At 39.8% G+C, this 15,279-nt stretch overlaps 1 protein-coding gene across 2 annotated transcripts in view; it reads right to left on the reverse strand.

Annotated features, from left to right (window-relative positions):
* TAFA3 (TAFA chemokine like family member 3) overlaps window positions 1–15,059 on the reverse strand; it is a 112,572-nt gene extending 97,513 nt beyond the window's left edge. The window contains exon 1 of one of the 2 annotated variants that reach the window (XM_083359737.1): window positions 14,846–15,059. The gene's annotated coding sequence lies outside the window, so the exon portion shown is untranslated. The remainder of the gene's footprint in view (window positions 1–14,845) is intronic. The other variant, XM_083359738.1, reaches the window with a different exon arrangement.
* Between the last annotated feature and the right edge of the window lie 220 nt (window positions 15,060–15,279).

Genomic DNA, 15,279 nt, shown 5'->3' on the forward strand with positions numbered 1-15,279 from the left:
TCTGTTCTGTTATTTCTGATTCTGGATGTTGTTCTTTCCAGAACTTCCAGTTCTTTTCAGATATGCTCTTCTCACTGGATTTTGTAATAGCAAATAATTACTTTACTTTGTCATTATAATTATTGGTAATCTGCTTTGTGTTATAACATTTATTGTTTTCACTCTATTTTGTGCTATTTATAGGCTGCTTGTGGAGTATTTTGGCAACTGAACAGCATATAAACTGCAGTAAATAAAATCAACTTCTTATGCAATTCAAAAACATGATGACAAAGCCCTATTAACAAGACAGAATGAAATCAGCTTAGCCTGGACCAAGCAAGTTCAGCAGCCACAGAATGCTGAATGTTAGAGGACAAAATCAAGTTCATGGTGAAGAAATGGAAGAGAATACCAGGGCTGAGGCCATGTGTGAATGACTGGTTGAGACTCCTAAACAAAAACATCTTAATTGGTAAAAGTTCATACTGTGAGAAAGTTGATATTCAACACAGAACCAAGAAACAGTCTTTTCATATAAATTGACACACCATGTGACAGAAAGTTTTCCCATGTAAGGAAATCCCACTGAGTGTGCCTGTACAGGGGCAAACCTAGATCCCTGTACAGGTCCTATCATTAATCTGTGTCTCATATCTATTCAAAACATACAGGCCACCTGAATTGGCCATTTTCACTTCAGAGCGTTTTCACAATCTGATCCATTACATAACCGACTATAAAACTGAATCCTCTGGAAATTCTGAAACAAACTAGTAAGTAGATGGCTTTATATATTACATAACCTGTTTTATAGGTTTGGACTGTGTGTTGTACTGTATAAACAAGCCACTGTGGCTTGTAAACCAAGATAAATTGCATATTGTCTCTCCTTGAACTCAGTTATGTGGCTTTCAGGACAGTTTTAAAAAGAAATCAGATTCTCCATGATTTTGGCCATCGCAGCACTTGAATATTTTGCATGATTTAATTTGCAGCTAAATGTAATCCAGATACTGCATTTTTCTTCCAGAACAACATCAATGTTTTCAATAGAAATTACTGAACTTATCTTCAGTTTTATGGTTTACACACTCCAAGTTCTCTCCCCAATATTTCTGGGTATGTAAAGCAGCAATAAAGAACATCTGGCAAAAAATAGATTTAGGATGAACAACTGGAAGAGCATTTACATAAATGGATTAGGAACATATAATTGTGGGACTTCCGGTGGCGGCGCGGCGCCGGAGACAGCCGTTTCGGGCTGCCCGCTGCTCAGCTGTGTTGTTTTCACCCGAAACAGCGCCGATCAGCTGTTCGGGTGGATTTGAAGCCCCCTCCTTGGGAGAAGAGGAGGGGGTGAGGCCCCAGGTAGGGGTTGAGTTCTCCGGGGCCGCCTGAGCTTAAAGCTTGGGCGGCTGAAGGATTGAACTCCCCCGTAGCCTGGGTTGCTCCCAGCTGTTCAGCGTCTCTGCTCCGGGATTTTTGGAGCAGAGCCAGGCGTTTGCGACCACCCCTGCTAGAAGGAAAGACCCTGGAATAAAAAGGAGCAGGCAGAGCGGTACAGGAGGACAAGGTGAAGAGGACTTTTATTTTTACTCTCTAGCTTAATGGACTTTATAAACTTAAAGTGAAAGTGCGCAACAAGTGAAAGTAAAAAGATGGCGGCTAAACCTCCCCCAAAAACTCTTCGGAGTGCTGGAACTTCCCCGGTGCAACAGACATCGTTGCAAGCTTTGCTTCCTCCTGCTGCATTGACATCGAAGGATTTACAAGATGCTCTTGAAAAACAAGCCCAGGTAATCTTAGAAACACTGGGTGATAAGTTGGCAAAGGTGGAGGAGAAATTGGAGAAATTGGAGGAGAGGATAGAAGAGAGGATAGAAGAGAAGTTCAGTGCGATGAGGGTAGACATTTTGTCTACAGTGGAAAGCGTGGCTGAATGTGTGCAAGGTTTGGATGAAAAAGTGGAAGACCTGAGTCAAAAGAATGCCATATTAGAAGTAAAGGTACTGGAGAATGAAGATTTAAGAGACAAAATGGACAGAGAATTGAGTCTTGTTCAGTATCATCAGATGCAGTATGCTTTTAGGATCAGAGGCTTAAAAGAAAATACTAAAGAAGACTTAAAGCAGCTGATTTCTGAGGCTCTGGAAGCAGTATTTAGTAAGCCAGCATCTGAAATAAAGGGATGCATGGATAAAGTTTTTCGTGTAAACTCATGGATTGCTAGACAGAGAAAGCTACCTAGAGATGTGGTGGTTTATTTTGCAAAGAGAGAAACTAGAGATGAAGTTATTCAAGCCGCCTATGATACTAAAGTTGTTGTTGCTGACCAAGAAGTTTTGGTTTTAAAAGAAATTCCTCCAAAGATTTTAAGGAGAAGGAAGGACTTTGCATTTCTTGTGCAGGAACTTAAGCAACGTGATATAAGGTTCAGATGGGAGATTCCAGTTGGATTGGTGCTGATGCATGAAGGTAAAAGATACCGTCTGGTTACTGTGGCACAGGCGCGTGATTTCTACAATAATGTTTTAAAAGCAACCCCTCTATCACTTCTGGAAGCTGCAAAGGGATTTGGAGAAGGAAAACCTCAAGAGGCTGAAGATGGACAGACGGAGGAGAATGGTGCTGGAGGGGATCAAATTAAAACTTCGTTGGCTGATGCTGGAGAGCAGAGGGTGACGCGTGCCGCTTTAAAACGAGCAAAACAAATAAAAGAACAAGATCAGCAGAAGTTTATGGAACTTTCAAAGCGTACTTACAGCCAAGCAGTGGGAGGAGCGTGGCCCAAAGGAGGTAGAGGGGCTATTAAAGATGTGCTCCAACAGCTTTGGGATGATATGCATGGCGACTAAATTTCTAACCTGGAATGTTAATGGACTAAATTCACCACAGAAGAGAAAGAAAGTTTTTCAATATTTAAAACAATTCAAGATTGATGTTATATGCCTGCAAGAAACGCATATTAGGGTCATGGACCAAAAGTATTTATCGAACTCAAGGTTGGGCACGCAATTTGTTGCCTCTGCAATGAATAAGAAAAACGGAGTGGTTGTTTATGTTAAAAGTGCTTTAACAGCGGACTTAATTGAAGCAGATAAGCATGGAAGATACGTTATGATAGATTTGTTGCTAGAAGGCAAAAAAACGCTTTTAGTTGGACTGTATGCTCCTAATCAACAACAAGCTGACTTTTTTAGTTTACTTCATACAAAGCTTACTCAGTTGGATTACAAATCGTTTATTTTTATGGGGGATTGGAATGGCGTTTTGGATGTACAGATGGATAAGGCTGGTTTTTTTAAGCGTGTTCCGTGTCATGCCAGATTGCCTAAATCTTTTTTTGAAATGAAGGATGATTTGGAACTGCGAGACATTTGGCGTGACACACACCCGCATGAAAAGGATTATACTTTTTTTTCTGATAGACATCAATCTTTTTCCAGGATTGACTTCATTTTGTTGACTAATGATTTTTTTCTAGGATTAAGAAGGTAAAGATCTGTGCAAGAGCTATTTCTGACCATAGTCCAGTATGGTTAGAGATCAATAAGGACAATAGAGATAGGCGCTCGTGGCGCGTAAATGAGAACTTGTTTAGAAATCAGAAAAATGTGGAAGAATATAAACAGCGGATGAAGGATTTTTTTTAAATTAATATGAATAAGGATACTTCTATGGACATGGTTTGGGATGCTAGCAAGGCCTATATGAGAGGGGTGTTGATATATATGAATAATAAACACAGACGTACTTTGGAAGCTAGAAGGAAAGAATTGGAGAATGAAATCAAGGAAAAAGAGAAGGCCTTGATTTTGAATCCATTGGATGTGAAGACTAAGCTATTAAGAGGACAATTTGACAAACTAATGGCGGACCAGGTGGCAACCAATTTGCAGTTCGCCAGGCATAATACTTTTTGCAATGCTAATAAGCCAGGTAGATGGCTAGCTTACAGACTAAGGAAAAAGCAAAGGGCTTCTAATATAGACAAAATTGAGCATAAGGGAAAGGTTGTGTTTCAACAGGATCTTATTAAGGAAGCCTTTGTGGATTTTTATTCTAAATTATATGCTAAGGAGAAGATTAATGAAAAAGACATTGATGTATATTTGGAGAATGCTAGCATCCCGGTTCTTACGCAAGCACAAAAAGAAGAGATTAATCAATTGATTACAGAAGAAGAAATTCTTACAGCAATTAAGGAGTTGAAGGTGGATAAAGCGCCAGGTACGGATGGTCTGACTGCGGCTTACTACAAAAATTTACAATTAGAGTTGATAAAACCGTTAAAGGAATTGTTCCAGATAATTCAGACAGGGGGAAAGGTGCCTCCGTCTTGGAGAACTGCTTTTATTTCTTTGATTCCGAAGGAAGACCAAGATGTTACTCAAGTAAAAAACTATAGACCGATATCACTTTTAAATACAGATTATAAGATATTTGCTAAGGTGTTGGCTAATAGATTGATGAGGGTTCTGCAACAGGTGATTCATGGGGACCAAACTGGGTTTATTAGTGGTAGGCAAATGAAAAATAACGTGAGGCATATAGTTGATGTGTTGGAATTTTTGGAAAGGAACAACCAGATCCCTGCGGCGCTAATTTTTTTAGATGCTGAAAAAGCTTTTGATCAATTGAATTGGCAATTTTTGATGAAAGTTTTAGATAAAATGAATTTTGGGGATAAATTTCTGCAACCAATTAGGGCATTATATCAAAAACAAACTGCCCGAATAATAGCTAATAATAGCTTGACAGAAGCATGTAATATTGAGAAGGGTACAAGGCAAGGGTGCCCGTTATCGCCTTTGTTATTTGTGTTAACATTGGAGATATTATTGGTAAAAATACGGAACTCGGAAAGAATTAAGGGTATACAAATTAGAGATCAGGATTATAGATTGAGAGCGTTCGCAGACGATCTGGTTGTTACAGTGACCCAGCCGGAGAACTCTGTTGTGGACCTGATGGAGATAATAATGCAATATGGGAAGGTTTCTGGATTTAAAGTTAATGTACAAAAAACTAAAATTTTGGCTAAAAACATGACAGCATCGCAAAAGGCCCTTTTAGAAGGGTTAACTGGATTTGAGATTGTTAAAAGGGTCAAATACTTGGGGGTGCTTCTGTCGCCCTCTAATACAAAATTATATAAAAATAACTATGAAAAATTATGGGGAAAAATTCAAAAAGAAATGGAGAGTTGGGAAAAATTGCAATTGTCTTTGTTGGGGCGAATCGCAGCAGTGAAAATGAATATCCTGCCTAAATTTTTATTCTTATTTCAAATGATACCGGTTCTTAAGAAAGATTCTAATCTGGAGGAATGGCAGCGAGGTATCAACAAATTTGTTTGGGCAGGGAAAAGGCCACGAGTTAAACTTAAGATTATGCAGGATACTCGTGAAAGAGGTGGTCTTAAAATGACTAATCTTAAATTATATTATAAAGCTGCTGCGTTAGCAGGTATAAGTGATTGGATTAATTTGACACAAGAGAGATTATTAAATCTTGAGGGCCACGACTTGTTGTTTGGCTGGCATGCATATTTGTTGTATGATAAGAAGGCAGATAATGTGTTTAGAGTGCATATTTTAAGACAGGCATTGCTGAGAGTTTGGAAGAAGTATAGACATAAGTTAGACTGTAAGATACCTTTGTGGGCAATTCCAAAACACGCAATAGAAAATATAAATGTTGGTTTTAAACATGATGTGACTACGTATAAGGAGATTTTAAGCTTGGAAAAAAATGTTTGGTGTCTGAAGCCATACAGCCTCTTGCGAGATGAGAAGATTGTTCAAACTTGGTTTCAATATATTCAGCTACGGGCCAGGTGGAAAGAAGACCAGAAAATTGGTTTTACAATGACTGATGAAAATCTGATAAAGCAAATTAGAAATCAGGGTCCAGCACATATTAAACGGATATATCTTGCATTGATAGAGATTGACTCAGAAACAGAACTTGTTAAGGATTGTATGATAAAATGGGCCCAAAACATCCAAGAAGTTATTACAATGGACACGTGGGAAAAGATTTGGGTGAGGAACGTAAAATTTACACAAGCTCAAAATTTAAGGGAGAACTTTTATAAAATGTTTTACAGATGGCATCTAGATCCTAAAAAGCTTGCAAGTATGTACCCGAATTATCAGCCAAAATGCTGGAGGTGTGGTGATGAAGATGCAACATATTTTCACATATGGTGGACTTGCAAAAAGGTTAAGGCCTTTTGGATAAAAATCTGGTGGAATATGCAGAAGATTTTCAAGCAAAGGATAAAGTTTTGTCCGCAACTTTTTTTGTTGGGAATAATTACAGATGCTACGGTTGTGGACACTAAGTTGATGTTGAATTTAATTACGGCAGCAAGACTTTTAATAGGTCAGTATTGGAAGAAGGAGGAACTGCCGACTATAGAAGAATGGACTTTAAAGGTTTCTGACCTGGCAGAGATGGCAAAGATTTCGGCTTATTTGAAAGATCACTCGCAAGAACGTTATATTATGGAATAGAGAAAATGGATTGAGTATATCCAGAACAAATACAGGACTAAAAAGTTTCATGTAGCATTTGAATAAGTCTTCCTTTCTTTTTTTCTTTTTTCCTTTTTTTTCTATATATATTTAATATTAATAGTGTTTGTATTATCCTACATAAGCCAGAGAGTGATAGATTTTAGAGCTTATGGTTGTTAGCATATGGATGTTTATGATTGTTTTTTTTTGTTTTTATACCTTGTACTTAGCTCTGGGAAGTGGGGGGGGAGGGGGAGAGGGCTAGGGAGGGAGGGAGAGGGGAGGGAGAGGGGGGACTGTTAAAGATAAAATGTATGTTAAAACTTTTCAATAAAAAAAAAGGAACTTATAATTGTGAAGAAGAAATTTAACACTACTCCATACATGGCATGAGATCAGCATTAGATTTATTATACTTAAAAAAATCTCTCTAATGGAACTTTAAAAATTAATCACTTCCTGTGATCTCCAAGAATGGCCCTTCCTATCAAATATGGTAAATTTGGTTTCATCATTGTTTGGTCAAAAGCAAAGAATCTAATTCTGTCAGATCTTCAGTGACTGAGCTCAAATTTTCCAATATTTGTATTTCCATCTAATACTGCACTTTTCAACCATTTAGTTTCAACCGATTAGAAAAAGATATGAATAATGGAAGTAAATACTACATTCTTCTGTATAACATCTGGATTTATGAAGCACTTCATATATTTCGTTATAAGTCTCTCTTCTATGAAAAAACAGTAACTTCAATAAGCTGCAAAACAAGTGTCACCACATGCATGACTGCAAGTAGAAAATGAGTGCTAAAAATAAATACTGGGCATTTATTTCAAATGCTCTATCTTATTTAAGTCTATCTTAAAAAGCTTAAAAAGTGTTTCCTCTTTACAACCAAATGGTCCAGAATAGTTTGATTTAAAAGAAATGTGGATCCTGGCTCCTGCAAGAGAGAGAGGGTGAGAAATTCAGTTGATGTAAGAATGCTAGTTTAAAGGGAAAAGTGGTATAAATATAGTATAGAATTCTTCCAATCAGGTAAATTTATTAGGCTGTTACAATGAACAAAACAAAGTCAGGAGATCTGTGATTTAATTTCAGTCACAGGAATCCTGCTCATTTCTCAAAATGTATAAAATGAAATGCTGCAGTTTTGAAGTATTAATTTGTAGTTGTTAATTTTAGTTAAAAGACATATTATTCTACTAAAAGGCTGAAATAAAAAGATTTACCTAAAAATGAAGATACAATTAAGAAGTAATAAAAAATATGCAATTAAATCCAGTCAGGAAAAATCTGCCAATAAGATAACAAGCCTAACAGAACACATATTTGATTATTCACATAACCACTGCAGCTAGGATTGTGTTTGCACAAAACTGGAAGGCACTGAAAGCTCCTCCAGAAGAAGAGGTGATCAGGAAAATAATGGAATGTGAGGAAATGAATAGATTAACAATGATAATTAAGGATAAGACAGAGTCAGAGTATTATGAAATTTGGGGAAAATTTTATGAGTGGGTGAAAAAGAGAATATGCTTAAAAGACAGCTAACACTAATTTAGATGGAAGAAAAATGAGGAGATAAGGATATTATCACACCTAATATAGACATTGAAAATCTAAGGAGAGGAGCTGCTCGGACATCACCCCTGAACTGTATAGGAAAAGGAATGGGAGGGAAGAAAGGAGAGGAGAGAGGGAAGAGAGTAGAGGAGGGGGAAGGAAGTAGGAAGGTTGGAGGGAAAGAAGAGAAGTGGGGAGAAACGGGAGGGGAGTGGTGAGGGAAAGAGGAGAGGAGAGGAAGAAGAGGGAAGTAGGAAAGAAAGGAGAAAGGGAAAAGAAAGTAGAGAAGAGGGAAGAAAGAGAAGGAGTGTGGATACAGTAAAAGGGGAAATGGACGAGCAGCACCCAAACTTACGTGTATATATTTATGTATGGCGATATATTTGTTGACTTGTTTGTGGAAGAAATGGGAAAATAAAATATTATATATATATGTATGTATGTATGTATATGTATATATACAAAAAAATTTACACAAATATGAGCTGCCACTGCTGTGGCTACTGCCTGTAGATGGCCTTGGGCTAGGCTGAAACAGGAAATAAGATTTGTCCCGTGTCTGGGACCAAGCAAGTGTATTCTGAATGCTTAACAAACATTTAACATACATATATATATATATATATATATATATATATATATATATATATATATATATAAATCTAAAAAAAAGATAACAAACACGCCTAATCATCCTCTAAAACATGGCTTTTCAACCAGTGGTACGGGTACCACCTGTGGTACATTGGCACCCGAAAGGTGGTACGCAACCATCCTAGAAAAGTGGTAATTGGGGAGGGGAATGAGCTGAACCGGTGGCAGCACCGCACAAGCCTGAACGAGAGATGGCTGGAGCTGCAGGGCTGTCAGGGCTGAGCAAAAGTGCCAGGATCAGTGCCAAGCTCCAGCTGGAGCTTGGCGCTGATCCTAGCGCTTCTGCTGAGCCTGGAAGAAGCGCTGATCATCTGGAATGTTGCCGCATTTCCAGGGTCTTATGATTTACATTCAGATGCTTGGCAACTGATTCATATTTATGATGGTCACAGTGTCCCAGGGCCATGTGAAGTGACCAAAACCTGCTGCAACCACCCAGCAGAGGGGGGAAATAAAAACCAAACACCCCCCCCCACTGCCAATGCTCAACAGAAATGCTCACAATGAAAACCTCCGACAGGAGGAAGAGCGCCGCTAGGCGGGCAGGCATCTTGCTCGTCTGTGGCTTGGGGGTCACTGTGCCATTGTAACTTCAAACAGTCACTAAGCAAACTGTTGTAAGTCAAGAACTACCTGTACTTCATCACTTTTTTCCTCTTTTTTGGTCACGTTTTTGACACCTTGCTAGGCGACTGGTAGTACTCGGATGTTGCCATATCCTAAAAGTGGTACAATGGGTGAAAAGGTTGAAAAGCCCTGCTCTAAAATCTTTACAGAATTAAAAATAACTGTGATAACTGTAAAATGTTTTGTTTATTTTATTTATTTTAACCAAAGAATATTGAAATCCAATTTTATCATGTTTTCCCTAGTAATTAGGCTACTGTGTAGTAGTGGACAAACTTTATTTGGAGCATATCTGAGTTATTTTTCCTTCCCTTCCCTCTCAAAAATTCAGTTTTAGTTAATAATAAATATGTTAGAAAAGTGAAAAAAGATATGATACTGATATTTCTGAGGTTACCTAAAATGAATTGGCCGAGGAGTAATAATAATCATTCACAAATGTCAATGAAGTGAATCAAATCAAATAAATTCTTCCTTTTAAAAGCATAACCCTCCTGACATATAAGAATTCCCTGAAGTCAAATTTAGATTTGCCAAGAAGGTTGATTTTTTTAGGATTATTTAATCCTGTACATAGGACATAGCCAAGTAAGAGAAGACAAAAAAAGAAAGTAGAACTGTCTACTGGAATATTAGAATCCTTTTTTGCCAAACTTGTCCAACATTTGCTTTTCCATGATGGACAACCAAATGTAAATGGAAAGCGATAAGCAAGACATATATGACAGAATAGGATAAATCTTACTTCCTTTCCCTTAAGCCAGTACTCAGAGCCATACTGCTTCCAATACTGTAGGTAATATACAACCACTAACACTGCATATTAATAACTTTTCTCTGTCAGAAATTTGTGAACTAGTTATGTACTAGTTCAGGGGTAGGCAACCTTGGCTCTTTTATGACTCATGGACTTCAACTCCCAGCATTCCTGAGCCAGCTATGCTGGGAATTGAAGTCCATGAGTCATAAAAGAGCCAAGGTTGCCTACCCCTGTACTAGTTGAAATGGTATGTGGGAATTATCTTGGGAGGCCAGGGGAAGAGATGCTGCCCAGTGAATGAACAAGTAAGAAAAGACATAGTCCACAGAGAAAGAAACTCAGAAAGGGGAACTTCCCTAGCTTCTTGGGTTGTAAAAGAGATGTGGGAGATTTTTGCTATCAAACCTGCAAGATTCTGTCAATACTTTACAATAAAATAGAATGGGCTCATCTGTTCGTGTGTCCTGTTTTGTCTACCTGAGAAGGCTGTCACCAGTTGATAGGAAACCGTTTTTAAAGTCAGCCTATGTCCATCACTATTTCGTGTAATAACAAATTACACAATTTAACCATGACCTAATTACTTTCATTTGTCCTGAAACACACTACTCAGCTTCAATAGACCATTCTAGTTACTATACTAGGAGAGATGGGGGGAAAATTTGGCTTATCCATGTTCTTAGAATGAATATTACCTACACCTTTGTCATGTTCCCACTACAACCTTTTTTTAAAAAATTAACTGTTAAAACCATCCTAATCTTGCTACACAGGGAAGTTTCCTTAAAACAATTCTACATCTTATTCCAGATAAACATTGCATTGATGTACATAAGGAAAATCATTATTACTTAAAATGCAGTTTTCTACAATTATCACCTATCATATGACCAATACCGCATTTGTCAAATTTGAATCCTTGATATTATTCAGTAGACATGGCTGTCACATATCTCAAAGTCCTCTACTTGCATAAAGTCAGTGGTATTCTCACGTTTTCTCTGCATATGAAAAGGTAAAGATGTCCTTGAATCAAACTTGATTCCTGGTGGTTACATGGACACAGGCATGAATTTATCTGGACAACTATGCAGAAGTGGTTTGCCCTTATTCCATGATGTGTTTTGACCTTTCAATCTAGCATAACTTCTTGGTATTCCTTGGCACTCTTTCAAATGCTAACCAGAGCCCAGACAAGTTCAGCTAGGTTTTGCCATCTACTGAAATGTGGAAAGGCAGCTTTGCCAACATCTGAATTAGCCTTCTCTTAAGAAAAGGGCAAAAAAGAACAGTTTTGATTAATCTGTAAAACTTTCTGGATTATTTCATTCATGATACAAAATTGCCAGACTTTAATTTTTACTTTTAAAAAACTTTAAATATTACATCACATAACTGTTACATAAATTTGATGTCATTTAATAAAGGCATGTTTAAAAATAAAATAGACTCTTCCCATCCCAAGTTAGGCCATTGAATCAAAGAATGCTTGAAGGAAAACCAGAAGTAGCTCTGTAAGTTAAAAAGAGCAACAGGCTCAATTATGGTACTGAAAAGAAATTCCTCGGCTTAATGTGAATTCAGGAGTGCTTTATTCTCTAACCCTAAGAGCACAGCTTAACTCTAAACAACTATTCTTTATTGGAATCTAATTGTTAAATCATGTGGTCTAAGGGAGGGAGGGAGGGAGGGAGGGAGGGAGGGAGGGAAGGAAGGAAGGAAGGAAGGAAGGAAGGAAGGAAGGAAGGAAGGAAGGAAGGAAGGAAGGAAGATCATCTCCTGTATTAAGGAACTTATTTGTGTGGGAAAAACAGAGGTAGTGGGAAGAAAGATACAAGTCCTTCAGCATTAGTATTAAAATAAGAAGCCATTACTTAATTTCAGACTTCCACTGTGTAATACAAAAATCATTCAACTTCCTATTCTTCACAATGCCCCCTAAAAGTCAACCTAAGAATATTCATCATTAGATTTGGAAATTATAAATCAATTAGTGATGATAATAAATTATTATCGTTCACTTTTACTTTATACTTCCAAGGGGTACCTTGATTATACAGCAAGGAGCTTAAGAGTTTTATATCACATTAGCCAGCACTAAAACATTTCCTTTGAAACCTGGCCATGAAGTTGCATTCATCTGATTTAATAATGCATCCATTTTTGGCAAATGCTTATACAAACTAAAGCAGATTCCCGAGTTTCAGACTTTCTCTAACAAAAAGTGCTGAACATTCCATGATGTACTCCATTTGCTAAAAAGAAACAAAAGTTGGTGAGAAAGTCCAGCACATTACATGCTATTTACCCTGTGAATTGGATTGTTCAAATCACAAACAAGAAGCCTTTGTACATTGTCTATTATCCTTTCAGCCCAAGACTCCAATATTATTCTGTGCTTACCTTACCAATCTAGCTGCCTTTGTTAATCCTGAATGATGCCAATTTCAGACAAGCTCTTGTATGTCTTATATGATTCAATTTGCTAGCTCAGGGATTCTCTCAGTCATTGACCCAATTAGATAGAGAAAGAGTGGGAACAGCCCTTGCCGTTTCAAGAATAGAAGAAAATTCTGCAAGGTAATAATTGAATTGCCAGCATTCTCATAGAGACACTGGTCAGCACAGGGCTCACCTGCCAAGTATCTTTTGTTTTGTTTTTACTGCAAGAACATCTAAAAGGAATACTGCAGTAAAAGGAAATGCAAAAAAAATGGCTTTGAAAGATTTCACACTTTAGACATGCATGATTGAGGTACATCATCCCCTGCAATAAAATTGGTCCATCCCAAATGCACATTCCACTGACAATATAAGCACACTATACTGCTTTCATCAGACGAGCCAATGGAAATATGTGAACCTTCCACTGAAAGCTATAGGGTATGTGACAAAAGAATCTTGCCACTTTTTAAACTCTAACAAACGTAAACAATCATGATATTAGAATGCAGATTTGGACTTGGATCCCGTTTATGCATCAATCAGTGTCTTCGTGAATGTAATGTTACTTACATCCTTTGAAAAGTTTAGAATTGTTTCCAAAGGGTCTCTCATAGAAACTGTTAAGGGTCCATGATGTTGTTGAATCAACTCTTTCCAGAGCAATAAATTATAGAACTATGTAAAAATGAAGTATGATATATAATTTACAAGTCACATGTTTTACTTCAGTGAAACAGTGATTTATCCAACAAGAAACTAAATCTCCACATCTTAACTAGCAGAAGTGTACTAGACTATGTCTTGTAGCTGAGAAGAAACAGCTATCATTACAAATTGCAGGCCTCACCGAGGGGAACACTTCATGCCACTATGCTGCAGCCACCATTCCAAAAACAGTTGCCTGCATAGTATCTGCTTCAATGCCTCTGATGTAACAAGATTCCACTGCAAGAGCAATTCAAAGCATATATAAACACTCATTATGTCAAGAGTCCGAAGGACAAATATTTCTTCCGTTGGTCGCCAACACACAGTATTATATTTTCAGGAGATATCCATCCTTAATCCATTTTATGGCATCACTCAGCTATCAAATTGATGATGCAAAGCTTATCTTTATTACAATACTTCAGTACAGTGCAGGCTGGATGACATTTCTAAGGCCATTTCTCCACTAACAACTTCACAGCATCCTCCAGCCCTCACTGGTATAAAGCCTGTTCCTCATTGCTATTGTGCCACAACAGGGGTTGGATGACTCTAAAGGTACTGAAAGTCATGGAAATGACTGAAGTAGTTTCAGTTATGGACCTGGCATCCATCAACTGGGAAGGCTTTTTTGTCTGTCCTACTCCACCCCTTTAGGAAGAATCCCTGCAAGCCTGCAAGTATTCAAAGGCTGAGACGGCAGCCACACCTCACAGCCTGGCACGCCAGACTTCAAGGGAACTGCCAGCCACTCAAATCTAAAGAGGAATGTTCTGCTCTGCCTTTCCTAAGAAACCAAGAGGACCCGAAGGCTGCAAAGACCATCCTGCTTCCCCACCTCCCTTTTAATTTACCTGTCTCTCTCTGCCCTCTGATTCTTTGCATCCTTCCTTTTATCTCCGGGGAGAAGAAGATCAGAGCTGAGAAAAAAGACCACCCTAACCCTACCACTATGTGGTTGATTGTGTGTGGGTGTGGGTTTGGGGGGGGTCAGGTGTCTGGCGAGATTTAGTTTGACAGGAGAGTTTGTTTTGACTTTGCACCTCCGCCATTTTTATCGAGGTCCCCGACACACACATCCTCGGACCCCAACGAATTCCCGTTGTCGCAGCCAAAATGGAGTTTGCCTGTCACTCCCACGCAGACCTGGCCCCTGCCCTGCCGAAATCTAATGGGAGCGTCAGGATCCAGGGATGCTTGCCGTCCCTTTTAGCAAAGGGAGAAACGCTCGGCTTGTGAAACCGACGCCGATGCCGAATCCCGAAGTGGTCAACTAGTTCGCTCTGGCTCCGGCGACCGCAAGCTTCAAATCCAAAAGCGAGAAAGTAACCCGGCCGCTCCGCCAGGCTTTCTGAGAGCCGGATCCCGAAGTCCCTCCTGGAGAGGGCAGGCTGGGCAAGCCAGCTTCAATACCCAAGTCCAGGGGAGCGGCTGAAGGTCCGCGAGGAGCCCCAACGCTCGCCGGGGGACCAAGGTGCAAACTTTACTAGCTCCGAGTCGGCGCGTCTGCCTCTCGCGGCGCTTCCCTGCCCACCCACCCAGCCCCGACTCCAGCCCCACCGCGCACCCAGCCCTTTACCTTTGGCGCGCCTTCACAGCCGCTCCGCCGGCGCGTCCTTGCGGCGGGACACGCCGCTCCCCATTTTCTTCTCCCCAGCGCGCTGCGTGCCGGGCGGTCGGTCGGTCGGTCGGTCCGGATTCGTCTGCCGTGGCTGAGACTCAGCAGCGCGAGCACGTGCCCAGGCCCTTTCGGCTCTGGCGCCAGGAAACGGCTGGCATCGCCTCGCTTCGTCCCTCTGGCGGGGCTGCCTGGCTCTGCCACTCCGCCGCTCGGCACACGCGCGCAGCTTTTGGGAGGAGGCGCCGCACGGCGCGGCAGCAGGCTGCCTGTGCGCTGCTCGCCGCCAAGCTGAGCTTCAGGCTCCTCTGGGGGCTGCCGGGGAAGGAGAGAAGAGAGCGCAAGGAAGGGCTGCAGCGACCCCCGGAGTCCGAGGAAAGGACTGCGTCTCGGTT

This window comes from Vipera ursinii (assembly GCF_947247035.1).
Source record: "Vipera ursinii genome assembly, chromosome: 3".
Classification (NCBI taxonomy): Eukaryota; Metazoa; Chordata; class Lepidosauria; order Squamata; family Viperidae; genus Vipera; species Vipera ursinii.